This window comes from Eleutherodactylus coqui, chromosome 13, assembly GCF_035609145.1.
Source record: "Eleutherodactylus coqui strain aEleCoq1 chromosome 13, aEleCoq1.hap1, whole genome shotgun sequence".
NCBI lineage: Eukaryota > Metazoa > Chordata > Amphibia > Anura > Eleutherodactylidae > Eleutherodactylus > Eleutherodactylus coqui.
The window spans coordinates 85023479-85038478 of record NC_089849.1 but is presented as its reverse complement, the minus strand read 5'-3'; the positions used below and the strand labels follow the sequence as shown (position 1 = coordinate 85038478).

Here is a 15000-nt window from a genome sequence, read left to right as displayed (position 1 = left end):
CATGGAGGCTCTAGTACCCTGTTGCACTGCCTCTAGCTTGGATACCAGATGTGATACGGGTGGGCATGGAGGTACTAGTAGCCTGTTGCACTGCCTCGAGCTTGGATACAAGATGTGATACAGGTGGGCATGGAGGCTCTAGTACCCTGTTGTACCGCCTCTAGCTTGGATACAAGATGTGATACGGGCGGGCATGGAGGCTCTAGTACCCTGTTGTACCGTCTCTAGCTTAGATACAAGATGTGATACGGGTGGGCATGGAGGCTCTAGTACCCTGTTGTACTGCCTCCAGCTTGGATACAAGATGTGATACGGGCGGGCATGGAGGCTCTAGTACCCTGTTGTACCGTCTCTAGCTTGGATACAACATGTGATACGGGCGGGCATGGAGGCTCTAGTACCCTGTTGTACTGCCTCTAGCTTGGATACAAGATGTGATGCGGGCGGGCATGAAGGCTCTAGTACCCTGTTGTACCGCCTCTAGCTTGGATACAAGATGTGATACAGACAGGCATGGAGGCTCTAGTACCCTGTTCTACCGCCTCTAGCTTGGATATAAAAAGTGATAGGGGTGGGCATGGAGGCTCTGGTACCCTGTTGTACCACCTCTAGCTTGGATACAAGATGTGATACAGGCGGGCATGGAGGCTCTAGTACCCTGTTGTACCGCCTCTAGCTTGGATACAAGATGTGATACAGGTGGGCATGGAGGCTCTAGTATCCTGTTGTACCGCCTCTAGCTTGGATACAAGATGTGATACGGGCGGGCATGGAGGCTCTAGTACCCTGTTGTACTGCCTCTAGCTTGGATACAAGATGTGATACAGACAGGCATGGAGGCTCTAGTACCCTGTTTAACTACCTCTAGCTTGGATACAAGATGTGATACAGGCAGGCATGGAGGCTCTAGTACCCTGTTGTACCACCTGTAGCTTGGATACAAGATGTGATACAGGTGGGCATGGAGGCTCTAGTACCCTGTTGTACTGCCTCTAGCTTGGATACAAGATGTGATACAGACAGGCATGGAGGCTCTAGTACCCTGTTGTACCGCCTTTAGCTTGGATACAAGATGTGATACGGGCGGGCATGGAGGCTCTAGTACCCTGTTGTACCGCCTCTAGCTTGGATACAAGATGTGATACAGGTGGGCATGGAGGCTCTAGTACCCTGTTTTACTGCCTCTAGCTTGTATACAAGATGTGATACGGGCGGGCATGGAGGCTCTAGTACCCTGTTGTACCGTCTCTAGCTTGGATACTGTCGTAGAATTCCTTTGCGGAATCACGGCTTACTCAATTTGGAATGATTACACCCTTCCATATTAATTCTGAATTGATAATGCGCATAAGAAGTTTCCACACTGACACGAGGTTCAGCATGCATAGCTTCCTCAATTCTAACTTTAATGATCGGCGTGTAGCCTGTTTTAAGAGTTTAACACATCCGCCCATCTGGGCAGGTCAAAGATTACATAGATACAACGTATTGTTTAATTATTGGATAAGCATCTTGCAATTCTTCCATCCTCCGGTCATCTGTGATTGTCCATCAGGTGGTGGATGAGATGAGTGGGTTGTCTTGGAGCCACGTGTGGTTCCTTCGATATGATTGGATGTTACATCATGAACTATAAATTGCACAAACCTCCCATGTTATTTGCATACGTTTCCAGTAAAGTTGCTGGGGAAATTTTCGCGGTAACTTGAAAGCGGAAGCTTGTCTCAGATTCGGTTCATTGTCTACTTCCTAGTTCCTTTAATCACCCATGCAACCGGACAAACATATATTTATATCTTGGTTGCGTGCTAAATTCCATCCAGCAGAGTTTATAAAACAGATATTTCATATAAGCGGAAGTACCTATTGCATAACTGTAAGAACATTATATTTGTAGCAAGACAGAAAGCAAATATGTATACAGAATGTTAAATTGACAACTGTCTACTGCCAAGGCCCACCGATCCATATAGATATATACTGGGCTTCCACCACAATACAAGATGTGATACGGGCGGGCATGGAGGCTCTAGTACCCTGTTGCACTGCCTCTAGCTTGGATACCAGATGTGGTACGGGTGGGCATGGAGGCTCTAGTACCCTGTTGTACTGCCTCTAGCTTGGATACAAGATGTGATACAGACAGGCATGGAGGCTCTAGTACCCTGTTGTACCACCTCTAGCTTGGATACAAGATGTGATACGGGTGGACATGGAGGCTCTAGTACCCTGTTGCACTGCCTCTAGCTTGGATACCAGATGTGATACGGGCGGGCATGGAGGCTCTAGTTCCCTGTTGTACTGCCTCTAGCTTGGATACAAGATGTGATACAGACAGGCATGGAGGCTCTAGTACCCTGTTGTACCACCTGTAGCTTGGATACAAGATGTAATACAGGTGGGCATGGAGGCTCTAGTACCCTGTTGCACTGCCTCTAGCTTGGATACCAGATGTGATACGGGTGGGCATGGAGGCTCTAGTACCCTGTTGCCCTGCCTCTAGTTTGTATACCAGATGTGATACTGGCGGGCATGGCGGCATACAGGTTCTGTATGGTATCCTGTGGCATATTGCTCCACATTTGCTATGTAACTGAACCTTTAGATCATGCAAAGTTGTAGGTTGTAGAAGTTGGTCTCCCAGATGGTCCCATACATGTTATCTTGGTGATAAATTTGACCTGGCAGCCACGGAAGTGTGACAATGTTGTGGGACATTCCTGTGACCCCCTTGTGTGTGCGGCCGAGCACACTTGTCAGCTGATAGGTAAGGGCACGCATCGCTGTACTCCGGCCAGGGCAGACCGGTGGGCAGAAGGCGCTGCACTGCTGCACGCCCAGCCCTAATGCTATAGCGCCACGTCCAGCAGCAGTAGGCGTGAGCCGGCAATCACGTCCTAATGTGACCGTCAGCCAGTGGTGCAGCAGTGAGCAGCTGCTCTCCTGATGGAAGCAGAGCGCTGCAGTCATCCGCAGTACATTCCACACCAGCTGCGCCTTCTGTGGTACAAGGTCCGTATTCCGAGACCAGCATTCTTCCCAGCATGCACTGCGGCTTCTTCTCATTTGCATATAACATTGTCACAAAATGCTCTTCAGTTTGGCCAAAATACTCTATATTAATGGGTTTTATTATTACAGGCATGACATATTAGGTAAAATATCACAGCAGGATACATTATTTTTAATTTATAAAAGTAATCTCTCCACAATGTAAGAACTTCTCTCCCGCGGGACCATAAATACCGCCGGGGCTGTCTGCAGTATCGTGCTTGCTTCGGCAGCACATATACTAAAATTGGAACGATACAGAGAAGATTAGCATGGCCCCTGCGCAAGGATGACACGCAAATTCGTGAGGCGTTCCATATTTTTGCACCGATTCTTCAATTAGAACAAAAAAAAAAATTCTAACATAACATTTTTTTCTCCTTATAGGTTTTAACGTGGAGTAATAATAATAATTGTCTCACGGTGCCACCACTAAAAGGTGTATTTTTTGTGCCATGTGACTACAGGCATACAGCAAATGTACCCGAGGCGCCATAACCACGTACAGTGTAACCCCCCCCAGAAGTTGTGGGATGACACTTTTGTCTGTGTGATTGTAACGTTGTTATAAGTGAGTGATTACAATATCGGAGTAAAAGGATCATTTAGGCGACTTTCACACGGGCGACCCCCTATTTTGTGTCTGCAATATTTGGTTGCCAGCAATGCTTTTTTTTTAGAATAATCTCCCATCGCAGTGCTGACGGCCACAATAAAATTGCGCGATAAAAAATGTACAATTTTTTATTGCGAAAATGAATAGGACTTTCCATTATCAAAATTGCATCGCAACACAATCTTGTTGCATTGCGAGGCGATAAAAAGGAGCGGCTCCATAGCGAAACCTGGGAGATAAAAAGAATCGCACATCGCAGAAAGATAGAGCAGCCGTTATTTTTTGTTCTCTCAACATCACATCAGTGAAAACATCGCAGATGGGAAGGAAACCGTTGGTTTCATAATCTGCTTTTTTACTGACTATCGCATCAGGCGAAAATCGCACGATTTTCTTGCCTGTGTGAAACCACCCTTATTGCGGAAAACTGATGCCTTGTACGAAGACTCCAGTACCCTGTTGTACCGCCTCTAGCTTAGATACAAGATGTGATACAGGCGGGCATGGAGGCTCTAGTACCCTGTTGTACCGCCTCTAGCTGGGATACAAGATGTGATACGGGCGGGCATGGAGGCTCTAGTACCCTGTTGTACCACCTCTAGCTTGGATACAAGATGTGATACAGGTGGGCATGGAGGCTCTAGTACCCTGTTGTACCGCCTCTAGCTTGGATACAAGATGTGATATAGACAGGCATGGAGGCTCTAATACCCTGTTTTACCACCTCTAGCTTGGATACAAGATGTAATACAGACAGGCATGGAGGCTCTAGTACCCTGTTGTACCGCCTCTAGCTTGGATACAAGATGTGATACGGGCGGGCATGGAGGCTCTAGTACCCTGTTGTACCGCCTCTAGCTTGGATACAAGATGTGATACGGGCAGGCATGGAGGCTCTAGTACACTGTTGTACTGCCTCTAGCTTGGATACAAGATGTGATACAGACGGGCATGGAGGCTCTAGTACTCTGTTGTACCACCTCTAGCTTGGATACAAGATGTGATACGGGCGGGCATGGAGGCTCTAGTACCCTGTTGTACCGCCTCTAGCTTGGATACAAGATGTGATACAGGCAGGCATGGAGGCAATAGTACCCTGTTGTACCACCTGTAGCTTGGACACAAGATGTGATACAGGTGGGCATGGAGGCTCTAGTACCCTGTTGTACTGCCTCTAGCTTGGATACAAGATGTGATACAGACAGGCATGGAGGCTCTAGTACCCTCTTGTACCACCTCTAGCTTGGATACAAGATGTGATACAGGCAGGCATGGAGGCTCTAGTACCCTGTTGTACCACCTGTAGCTTGGATACAAGATGTGATATGGGTGGGCATGGAGGCTCTAGTACCCTGTTGCACTGCCTCTAGCTTGGATACCAGATGTGATACGGGTGGGCATGGAGGTACTAGTACCCTGTTGCACTGCCTCGAGCTTGGATACAAGATGTGATACAGGTGGACATGGAGGCTCTAGTACCCTGTTGTACCGCCTCTAGCTTGGATACAAGATGTGATACGGGCGGGCATGGAGGCTCTAGTACCCTGTTGTACCGTCTCTAGCTTAGATACAAGATGTGATACGGGTGGGCATGGAGGCTCTAGTACCCTGTTGTACTGCCTCCAGCTTGGATACAAGATGTGATACGGGCGGGCATGGAGGCTCTAGTACCCTGTTGTACCGTCTCTAGCTTGGATACAACATGTGATACGGGCGGGCATAGAGGCTCTAGTACCCTGTTGTACTGCCTCTAGCTTGGATACAAGATGTGATACGGGCGGGCATGAAGGCTCTAGTACCCTGTTGTACCACCTCTAGCTTGGATACAAGATGTGATACAGACAGGCATGGAGGCTCTAGTACCCTGTTCTACCGCCTCTAGCTTGGATATAAAAAGTGATACGGGTGGGCATGGAGGCTTTGGTACCCTGTTGTACCACCTCTAGCTTGGATACAAGATGTGATACAGGCGGGCATGGAGGCTCTAGTACCCTGTTGTACCGCCTCTAGCTTGGATACAAGATGTGATACAGGTGGGCATGGAGGCTCTAGTATCCTGTTGTACCGCCTCTAGCTTGGATACAAGATGTGATACGGGCGGGCATGGAGGCTCTAGTACCCTGTTGTACTGCCTCTAGCTTGGATACAAGATGTGATACAGACAGGCATGGAGGCTCTAGTACCCTGTTTAACTACCTCTAGCTTGGATACAAGATGTGATACAGGCAGGCATGGAGGCTCTAGTACCCTGTTGTACCACCTGTAGCTTGGATACAAGATGTGATACAGGTGGGCATGGAGGCTCTAGTACCCTGTTGTACTGCCTCTAGCTTGGATACAAGATGTGATACAGACAGGCATGGAGGCTCTAGTACCCTGTTGTACCGCCTTTAGCTTGGATACAAGATGTGATACGGGCGGGCATGGAGGCTCTAGTACCCTGTTGTACCGCCTCTAGCTTGGATACAAGATGTGATACAGGTGGGCATGGAGGCTCTAGTACCCTGTTGTACTGCCTCTAGCTTGTATACAAGATGTGATACGGGCGGGCATGGAGGCTCTAGTACCCTGTTGTACCGTCTCTAGCTTGGATACTGTCGTAGAATTCCTTTGCGGAATCACGGCTTACTCAATTTGGAATGTTTACACCCTTCCATATTAATTTTGAATTGATAATGCGCATAAGCAGTTTCCACACTGACACGAGGTTCAGCATGCATAGCTTCCTCAATTCTAACTTTAATGATCGGCGTGTAGCCTGTTTTAAGAGTTTAACACATCCGCCCATCTGGGCAGGTCAAAGATTACATAGATACAACGTATTGTTTAATTATTGGATAAGCATCTTGCAATTCTTCCATCCTCCGGTCATCTGTGATTGGCCATCAGGTGGTGGATGAGATGAGTGGGTTGTCTTGGAGCCACGTGTGGTTCCTTCGATATGATTGGATGTTACATCATGAACTATAAATTGCACAAACCTCCCATGTTATTTGCATACGTTTCCAGTAAAGTTGCTGGGGAAATTTTCGCGGTAACTTGAAAGCGGAAGCTTGTCTCAGATTCGGTTCATTGTCTACTTCCTAGTTCCTTTAATCACCCATGCAACCGGACAAACAGATATATTTATATCTTGGTTGCGTGCTAAATTCCATCCAGCAGAGTTTATAAAACAGATATTTCATATAAGCGGAAGTACCTATTGCATAACTGTAAGAACATTATATTTGTAGCAAGACAGAAAGCAAATATGTATACAGAATGTTAAATTGACAACTGTCTACTGCCAAGGCCCACCGATCCATATAGATATATACTGGGCTTCCACCACAATACAAGATGTGATACGGGCGGGCATGGAGGCTCTAGTACCCTGTTGTACCGCCTCTAGCTTGGATACAAGATGTGATACGGGCGGGCATGGAGGCTCTAGTACCCTGTTGTACTGCCTCTAGCTTGGATACAAGATGTGATACAGACAGGCATGGAGGCTCTAGTACCCTGTTGTACCACCTGTAGCTTGGATACAAGATGTGATACGGGTGGGCATGGAGGCTCTAGTACCCTGTTGCACTGCCTCTAGCTTGGATACAAGATGTGATACGGGTGGGCATGGAGGCTCTAGTACCCTGTTGCACTGCCTCTAGCTTGGATACCAGATGTGATACGGGCGGGCATGGAGGCTCTAGTACCCTGTTGCACTGCCTCTAGTTTGGATACAAGATGTGATACAGGCGGGCATGGAGGCTCTAGTACCCTGTTGTACTGCCTCTATCTTGGATACAAGATGTGATACGGGCGGGCATGGAGGCTCTAGTACCCTGTTGTACTGCCTCTAGCTTGGATACAAGATGTGATACAGACAGGCATGGAGGCTCTAGTACCCTGTTGTACCACCTCTAGCTTGGATACAAGATGTGATACAGGCAGGCATGGAGGCTCTAGTACCCTGTTGTACCACCTCTAGCTTGGATACAAGATGTGATAAAGACAGGCATGGAGGCTCTAGTACTCTGTAGTACCGCCTCTAGGTTGGATACAAGATGTGATACAGGCGGGCATGGAGGCTCTAGTACCCTGTTGTACCGCCTCTAGCTTGGATACAAGATGTGATACGGGCGGGCATGGAGGCTCTAGTACCCTGTTGTACCGCCTCTAGCTTGGATACAAGATGTGATACAGGTGGGCATGGAGGCTCTAGTACCCTGTTGTACTGCCTCTAGCTTGGATACAAGATGTGATACGGGCGGGCATGGAGGCTCTAGTACCCAGTTGTACTGCCTCTAGCTTGGATACAAGATGTGATACGGGCGGGCATGGAGGCTCTAGTCCCCTGTTGTACCACCTCTAGCTTGGATACAAGATGTGATACAGGCAGGCATGGAGGCTCTAGTACCCTGTTGTACCACCTCTAGCTTGGATACAAGATGTGAAACAGGCAGGCATGGAGGCTCTAGTACCCTGTTGTACCACCTGTAGCTTGGATACAAGATGTGATACGGGTGGGAATGGAGGCTCTAGTACCCTGTTGCACTGCCTCTAGCTTGGATACCAGATGTGATACGGGTGGGCATGGAGGCTCTAGTTCCCTGTTGTACTGCCTCTAGCTTGGATACAAGATGTGATACAGACAGGCATGGAGGCTCTAGTACCCTGTTGTACCACCTGTAGCTTGGATACAAGATGTAATACAGGTGGGCATGGAGGCTCTAGTACCCTGTTGCCCTGCCTCTAGTTTGTATACCAGATGTGATACTGGCGGGCATGGCGGCATACAGGTTCTGTATGGTATCCTGTGGCATATTGCTCCACATTTGCTATGTAACTGAACCTTTAGATCATGCAAAGTTGTAGGTTGTAGAAGTTGGTCTCCCAGATGGTCCCATACATGTTATCTTGGTGATAAATTTGACTTGACAGCCACGGAAGTGTGACAATGTTGTGGGACATTCCTGTGACCCCCTTGTGTGTGCGGCCGAGCACACTTGTCAGCTGATAGGTAAGGGCACGCATCGCTGTACTCCGGCCAGGGCAGACCGGTGGGCAGAAGGCGCTGCACTGCTGCACGCCCAGCCCTAATGCTATAGCGCCACGTCCAGCAGCAGTAGGCGTGAGCCGGCAATCACGTCCTAATGTGACCGTCAGCCAGTGGTGCAGCAGTGAGCAGCTGCTCTCCTGATGGAAGCAGAGCGCTGCAGTCATCCGCAGTACATTCCACACCAGCTGCGCCTTCTGTGGTACAAGGTCCGTATTCCGAGACCAGCATTCTTCCCAGCATGCACTGCGGCTTCTTCTCATTTGCATATAACATTGTCACAAAATGCTCTTCAGTTTGGCCAAAATACTCTATATTAACGGGTTTTATTATTACAGGCATGACATATTAGGTAAAATATCACAGCAGGATACATTATTTTTAATTTATAAAAGTAATCTCTCCACAATGTAAGAACTTCTCTCCCGCGGGACCATAAATACCGCCGGGGCTGTCTGCAGTATCGTGCTTGCTTCGGCAGCACATATACTAAAATTGGAACGATACAGAGAAGATTAGCATGGCCCCTGCGCAAGGATGACACGCAAATTCGTGAGGCGTTCCATATTTTTGCACCGATTCTTCAATTAGAATTAAAAAAAAAATTCTAACATAACATTTTTTTCTCCTTATACGTTTTATCTTACATAGTAACATAGTATGTAAGGCCGAATGAAGACATTGTCCATCTAGTCCAGCCTGTCTATCCTACTGTGTTGATCCAGGGGAAGGCAAAAAACCCCAAGGCCAGAAGTCAATTAGCCCTTTTGGGGAAAAAATTCCTTCCCGACTCCCTAATGGCAATCAGACTGTTCCCTGGATCAACCCCTAATAGTTCCTACCTGCCTATATAGCAGGATTGACACTTAACCTAAAATTTATATCCTGTAATATCCTTCTTCAGAAAGACATCAAGTCCCCTTTTAAACTCCTCTATGGATTTTGCCATCACCACTTCCTCCGGTAGAGAGTTCCACAGTCTAACTGCTCTTACAGTAAAGAACCCCTTTCTGTGTTGGTGATGAAACCTACTTTCCTCTAATCGTAGCGGATGTCCTCTTGTTACCGTCGCAGTCCTGGGTGTAAACAGATCACGGGAGAGATCCATGTGTTGTCCCCTCATGTACTTATACATGGTTATTTGGTCGCCTCTTAACCTTCTTTTTTCTAGAGTAAATAGTCCCAATTTGGACAGCCTCTCTGGGTATTCCAGTCCCGTCATTCCATGTATTAGTTTAGTCGCTCTTCTTTGAACCCCCTCAAGCACTGTGACATCTTTCCTGAGCACCGGTGTCCAGAATTGTATGCAGTATTCCATGTGAGGCCTGACAAGTGCCTTATATAATGGAAGGATAATGTTCTCGTCCTTCGCCCCTATACCTCTTTTGATGCACCCCAAGACTTTATTTGCCTTTGCAGCGGCTGACTGGCATTGGTTACTCCAGTTTAGTCTATTATCCACTAATACCCCCAGATCCTTTTCCATATCACTTTTCCCTAGTGGTACCCCATTTAGTGTATATTGGTGACATCCGTTCCTCTTGCCCATGTGCATAGTCTTACATTTTTCAACATTGAACTTCATTTGCCATTTTTCTGCCCAAGCCCCCAGCTTATCCAGGTCCGTTTGTAGCCGCACATTGTCCTCCGTTGCATTAATTATATTGTATAATTTTGTGTCATCTGCAAATATTGATATTTTGCTGTGCAGCCCCTCTATCAGGTCATTGATAAATATGTTGAACAGAGTGGGGCCTAATACTGAACCCTGTGGCACCCCGCTAGCGACTGTGGTCCAATCAGAGTACGAACCATTTATTATCACCCTCTGCTTTCTATCGTTGAGCCAATTTTTTACCCACTTACACACGTTTTCGCCCAGTCCGAGCTGCCTCATTTTGTATATTAGCCTATTATGTGGCACGGTGTCAAAGGCTTTAGAGAAGTCCAGATATACAAGATCAATAGATTCTCCCTGGTCCAGCTTAGAGCTTACTTCATCGTAGAAGCTGATCAGATTTGTCTGACATGAGCGACCCTTCATGAATCCGTGCTGGTGAGGAGTTATTCCCTTAATCTCCTTGAGGTACTCATCGATGGCGTCTCTCAGAATCCCCTCGAAAATTTTTCCCGTTACTGAAGTGAGACTTACTGGCCTGTAGTTACCAGGCTCACTTTTGCTCCCTTTTTTGTAAATTGGAACCACGTTGGCAATGCGCCAGTCCAATGGTACTACTCCGGTCTTGATAGTGTCTAGAAATATTAGGTATAGCGGCCTAGCTATCTCGTCACTTAGTTCCTTTAGTATCCTTGGGTGTAATCCATCTGGGCCCGGTGATTTATCAATCTTAGTTTTCTTTAGACGCTTCCGCACCTCCTCCTGCGTTAGGTATGAGATATTTTGTGAGGAGTTCGTTTTATTCCCCTGCATCTCGTGTGGCATTTCCTTTTCTTTGGTGAATACACTTGAGAAGAAACTGTTTAGTAGATTTGCTTTCCCTTCGTCATCATCAATGATTTCTCCTGCATTGTTTTTTAAAGGGCCAGCGCTCTCCCTGCAAATCCTTTTGCTGTTTATGTAGTTGAAAAATAGCTTCGGGTTGTTTCTGCTCTCTTTTGCGATCCGTCTTTCTGCTTCCTCCTTGGCAGTTTTGATCGTATCTTTGCATATTTTGTTTTTTTCCCTGTATGATTTTAGCGCTTCTTCTCTGCCTTCTTGCTTTAGTAGTTTGAACGCTTTCTTCTTTTCGTTTATTGCCCCTCGTACCGTCTTGTCGAACCACATTGGTTTCCTTTTAGCTGAGTTTCTTTTATTTTTAAAGGGAATGGACTGCTCACATGAGGCGATTAGGATCCTTTTGAACTTTTCCCATTTTTCCTCCGTACTGATATTTTTGAGGATGTTGTCCCAATTAATGTTACCGATAGTAGTTCTAAGCTCATCAAATTTTGCTTTAGTAAAGTTTAGTTTCTTTGTCACTCCCTGATAAGGCTTCCTATTGATTGACAGCTGGAAGTTGATTATATTGTGGTCGCTGTTCCCCAAGTGCCCCTCAACCTGCACCCCCTTTATACGTTCCGGTTTGTTAGTTAGCACTAGGTCCAGAATGGCTCTCCCTCTTGTTGGTTCCTGCACAAGTTGGTTCAGGTAATTATCTTTAATTACTCTCAAGAACTTATCACCCCTGTGAGATTTGCAGGTTTCGTTCTCCCATGTTATATCTGGGTAATTAAAGTCCCCCATGATAATTACTTCGTTTCGTTTTGACACCTCTTCTATCTGCCTTAGTAGTAAGTCTTCAGTTTCTTCTGTTGCTTTTGGTGGTCGATAAAATCCTGATAGGGGTCTTTTGTTATTTTTTCCTCCCTGTATTTCTACCCACAGAGATTCCACCTGTTCGTCTCCTACCCCTATATCCTCCCGTAGCCTCGGCTTCAAGTTCGATTTGACGTACAGACATACCCCTCCCCCTTTCTGGTTCCTTCGGTCTCTTCTGAAGAGATTGTACCCCTGCAAATTCACCGCCCAATCGCACTTATCATCAAGCCATGTTTCAACTTGGAGTAATAATAATAATTGTCTCACGGTGCCACCACTAAAAGGTGTATTTTTTGTGCCATGTGACTACAGGCATACAGCAAATGTACCCGAGGCGCCATAACCACGTACAGTGTAACCCCCCCCAGAAGTTGTGGGATGACACTTTTGTCTGTGTGATTGTAACGTTGTTATAAGTGAGTGATTACAATATCGGAGTAAAAGGATCATTTAGGCGACTTTCACACGGGCGACCCCCTATTTTGTGTCTGCAATATTTGGTTGCCAGCAATGCTTTTTTTTTAGAATAATCTCCCATCGCAGTGCTGACGGCCACAATAAAATTGCGCGATAAAAAATGTACAATTTTTTATTGCGAAAATGAATAGGACTTTCCATTATCAAAATTGCATCGCAACACAATCTTGTTGCATTGCGAGGCGATAAAAAGGAGCGGCTCCATAGCGAAACCTGGGAGATAAAAAGAATCGCACATCGCAGAAAGATAGAGCAGCCGTTATTTTTTGTTCTCTCAACATCACATCAGTGAAAACATCACAGATGGGAAGGAAACCGTTGGTTTCATAATCTGCTTTTTTACTGACTATCGCATCAGCCGAAAATCGCACGATTTTCTTGCCTGTGTGAAACCACCCTTATTGCGGAAAACTGATGCCTTGTACGAAGACTCCAGTACCCTGTTGTACCGCCTCTAGCTTAGATACAAGATGTGATACAGGCGGGCATAGAGGCTCTAGTACCCTGTTGTACCGCCTCTAGCTTGGATACAAGATGTGATACAGGCGGGCATGGAGGCTCTAGTACCCTGTTGTAACGCCTCTAGCTTGGATACAAGATGTGATACAGGCGGGCATGGAGGCTCTAGTACCCTGTTGTACCGCCTCTAGCTTGGATACAAGATGTGATACGGGCGGGCATGGAGGCTCTAGTACCCTGTTGTACCGCCTCTAGCTTGGATACAAGATGTGATACAGGCGGGCATGGAGGCTCTAGTACCCTGTTGTACCGCCTCTAGCTTGGATACAAGATGTGATACAGGCGGGCATGGAGGCTCTAGTACCCTGTTGTACCGCCTCTAGTTTGGATACAAGATGTGATCTGGACACGCCTCTAGCTTGGATATAAAAAGTGATAGGGGTGGGCTTGGAGGCTCTGGTACCCTGTTGTACCACCTCTAGCTTGGATACAAGATGTGATACGGGCGGGCATGGAGGCTATAGTTCTCTGTTGTGCCACCTCTAGCTTGGATACATGATGTGATACAGGCAAGCTTTGAATACTTTGTGGTACCGCCTCAAGCTTAGATACAAGATTTGATACGGGCAGGCATGGAGGATCTAGTACCGTGTTGTACCACCTCTAGCTTGAATACAAGATGTGATACTGGTGGACATAAAGGCTCTAGTACCCTGATGTACCGCCTCTAGCTTGCATACTGGATGTGGTACAGAGAGCATGGAGGCTCCAGAACTTTGTTGTATCGCCTCTAGCTTGGATACAAGACATGATATGGGTGGGCATGGAGGCTCTAGCACCCTGTTGTGCCACCTCTAGCTTGGATACAAAACGTGATATGGGTGGGCCTGGAGGCTCTAGTATTCTGTAGGGCAGGGGTCCTTAACCACCGGTCCGCAGACCGGGGCCGGGCTGTTAGATGCTTAGTGCCGGTCCGCGGTACCGCTGGGAACTTTTCTTCTAAACACAAAGCCCGCAGGCTGAATCCGGCCCGCTGCCTCGTGTTATGTGGCCCGCGGCGTGCCGACGCCGCTCACTACTGAAGCGATTACCAGCAGGGGCGCCGTAGCTCCCCGTTGGTAATTGCACTGATCCTGGCGCACACTGATGTCAGTGTGCAGCCAGGATCCTCCTCCTCGAGTCCCCTGCTCATTAGTTCCGCAGGAGAGGACTCGGGGAGGAAGCGTGCCGGGCTGCACATTGACGTCAGGGCAAGCAGAGAGAGAGCGACACTAACAGCAGGGAGGAGGTAAGTATATGGGTTGGGGGGATGCTTATTACTAGGGGGGGCTGCTTACTACTTGGGGGGCTGCCTGTTACTGGAGGGGGGCTTCTTTACAACTGGGGGGGCTGCTTACAACTGGGGGGGCTGCTTACTACTGGGGGGCTGCTTATTACTGGGGTGGCTGCCTGTTATTGGGGGGGCCTGCTTACTACGGGGGGGGGGGCTGCTTAGAACTGGGGGAGGGGCTGCTTACAACTGGGGGGGCTGCTTACTACTGGGTGATTTTAATTTTGTTGATATGCTCTGTTCTGTGATAGGTCCACTCTGTGGGTGGACTGCTATATGTATGTTTGTTGTTCACACATTTTGTATATTTGACAAAGACTCGTTGAGTCGAAACGTCACATTTTGGGAGGAATAAAAACCGCTTTGTATTTGCACCCCAACTGCTGCCTAAATCAACTTTCTTCACATTGCATTTCTTGTGGTCTAATTTGGATCTAGACCACAGTGGGCGCTGCAGACGACCTGTTCCACCTATTTTGGATGCCTCTTTTGCTGCTGACCCTCGTGTTGTGGATATGTACTACTGGGGGGGGGGGGCTGCTTACTACTGGGGGGGCTGCTTACTACTGGGGGGGGCTGATTATTCTTGGGGGGGCTGCTTATTACTGGGGGGCTGCCTATTACTGGTGGGGGGGCTGGTTATTACTGGGGGGAGGCTGCTTATTACTGGGGAGGAGATAAATTATATGCTGCCCTATGTGTGTGCTGTGGGG

General features: G+C 47.5%; 2 non-coding genes across 2 annotated transcripts; both read left to right on the top strand.

Annotated features, from left to right (window-relative positions):
• Positions 1 to 3268: 3268 nt before the first annotated feature.
• LOC136588926 (U6 spliceosomal RNA) lies at positions 3269 to 3375 on the top strand. The gene has a single exon (XR_010787716.1). It is a non-coding gene; the product is annotated as a U6 spliceosomal RNA (small nuclear RNA).
• A 5792-nt stretch (positions 3376 to 9167) lies between these two features.
• LOC136588925 (U6 spliceosomal RNA) lies at positions 9168 to 9274 on the top strand. Its single transcript, XR_010787715.1, has one exon. It is a non-coding gene; the product is annotated as a U6 spliceosomal RNA (small nuclear RNA).
• Positions 9275 to 15000: the final 5726 nt, after the last annotated feature.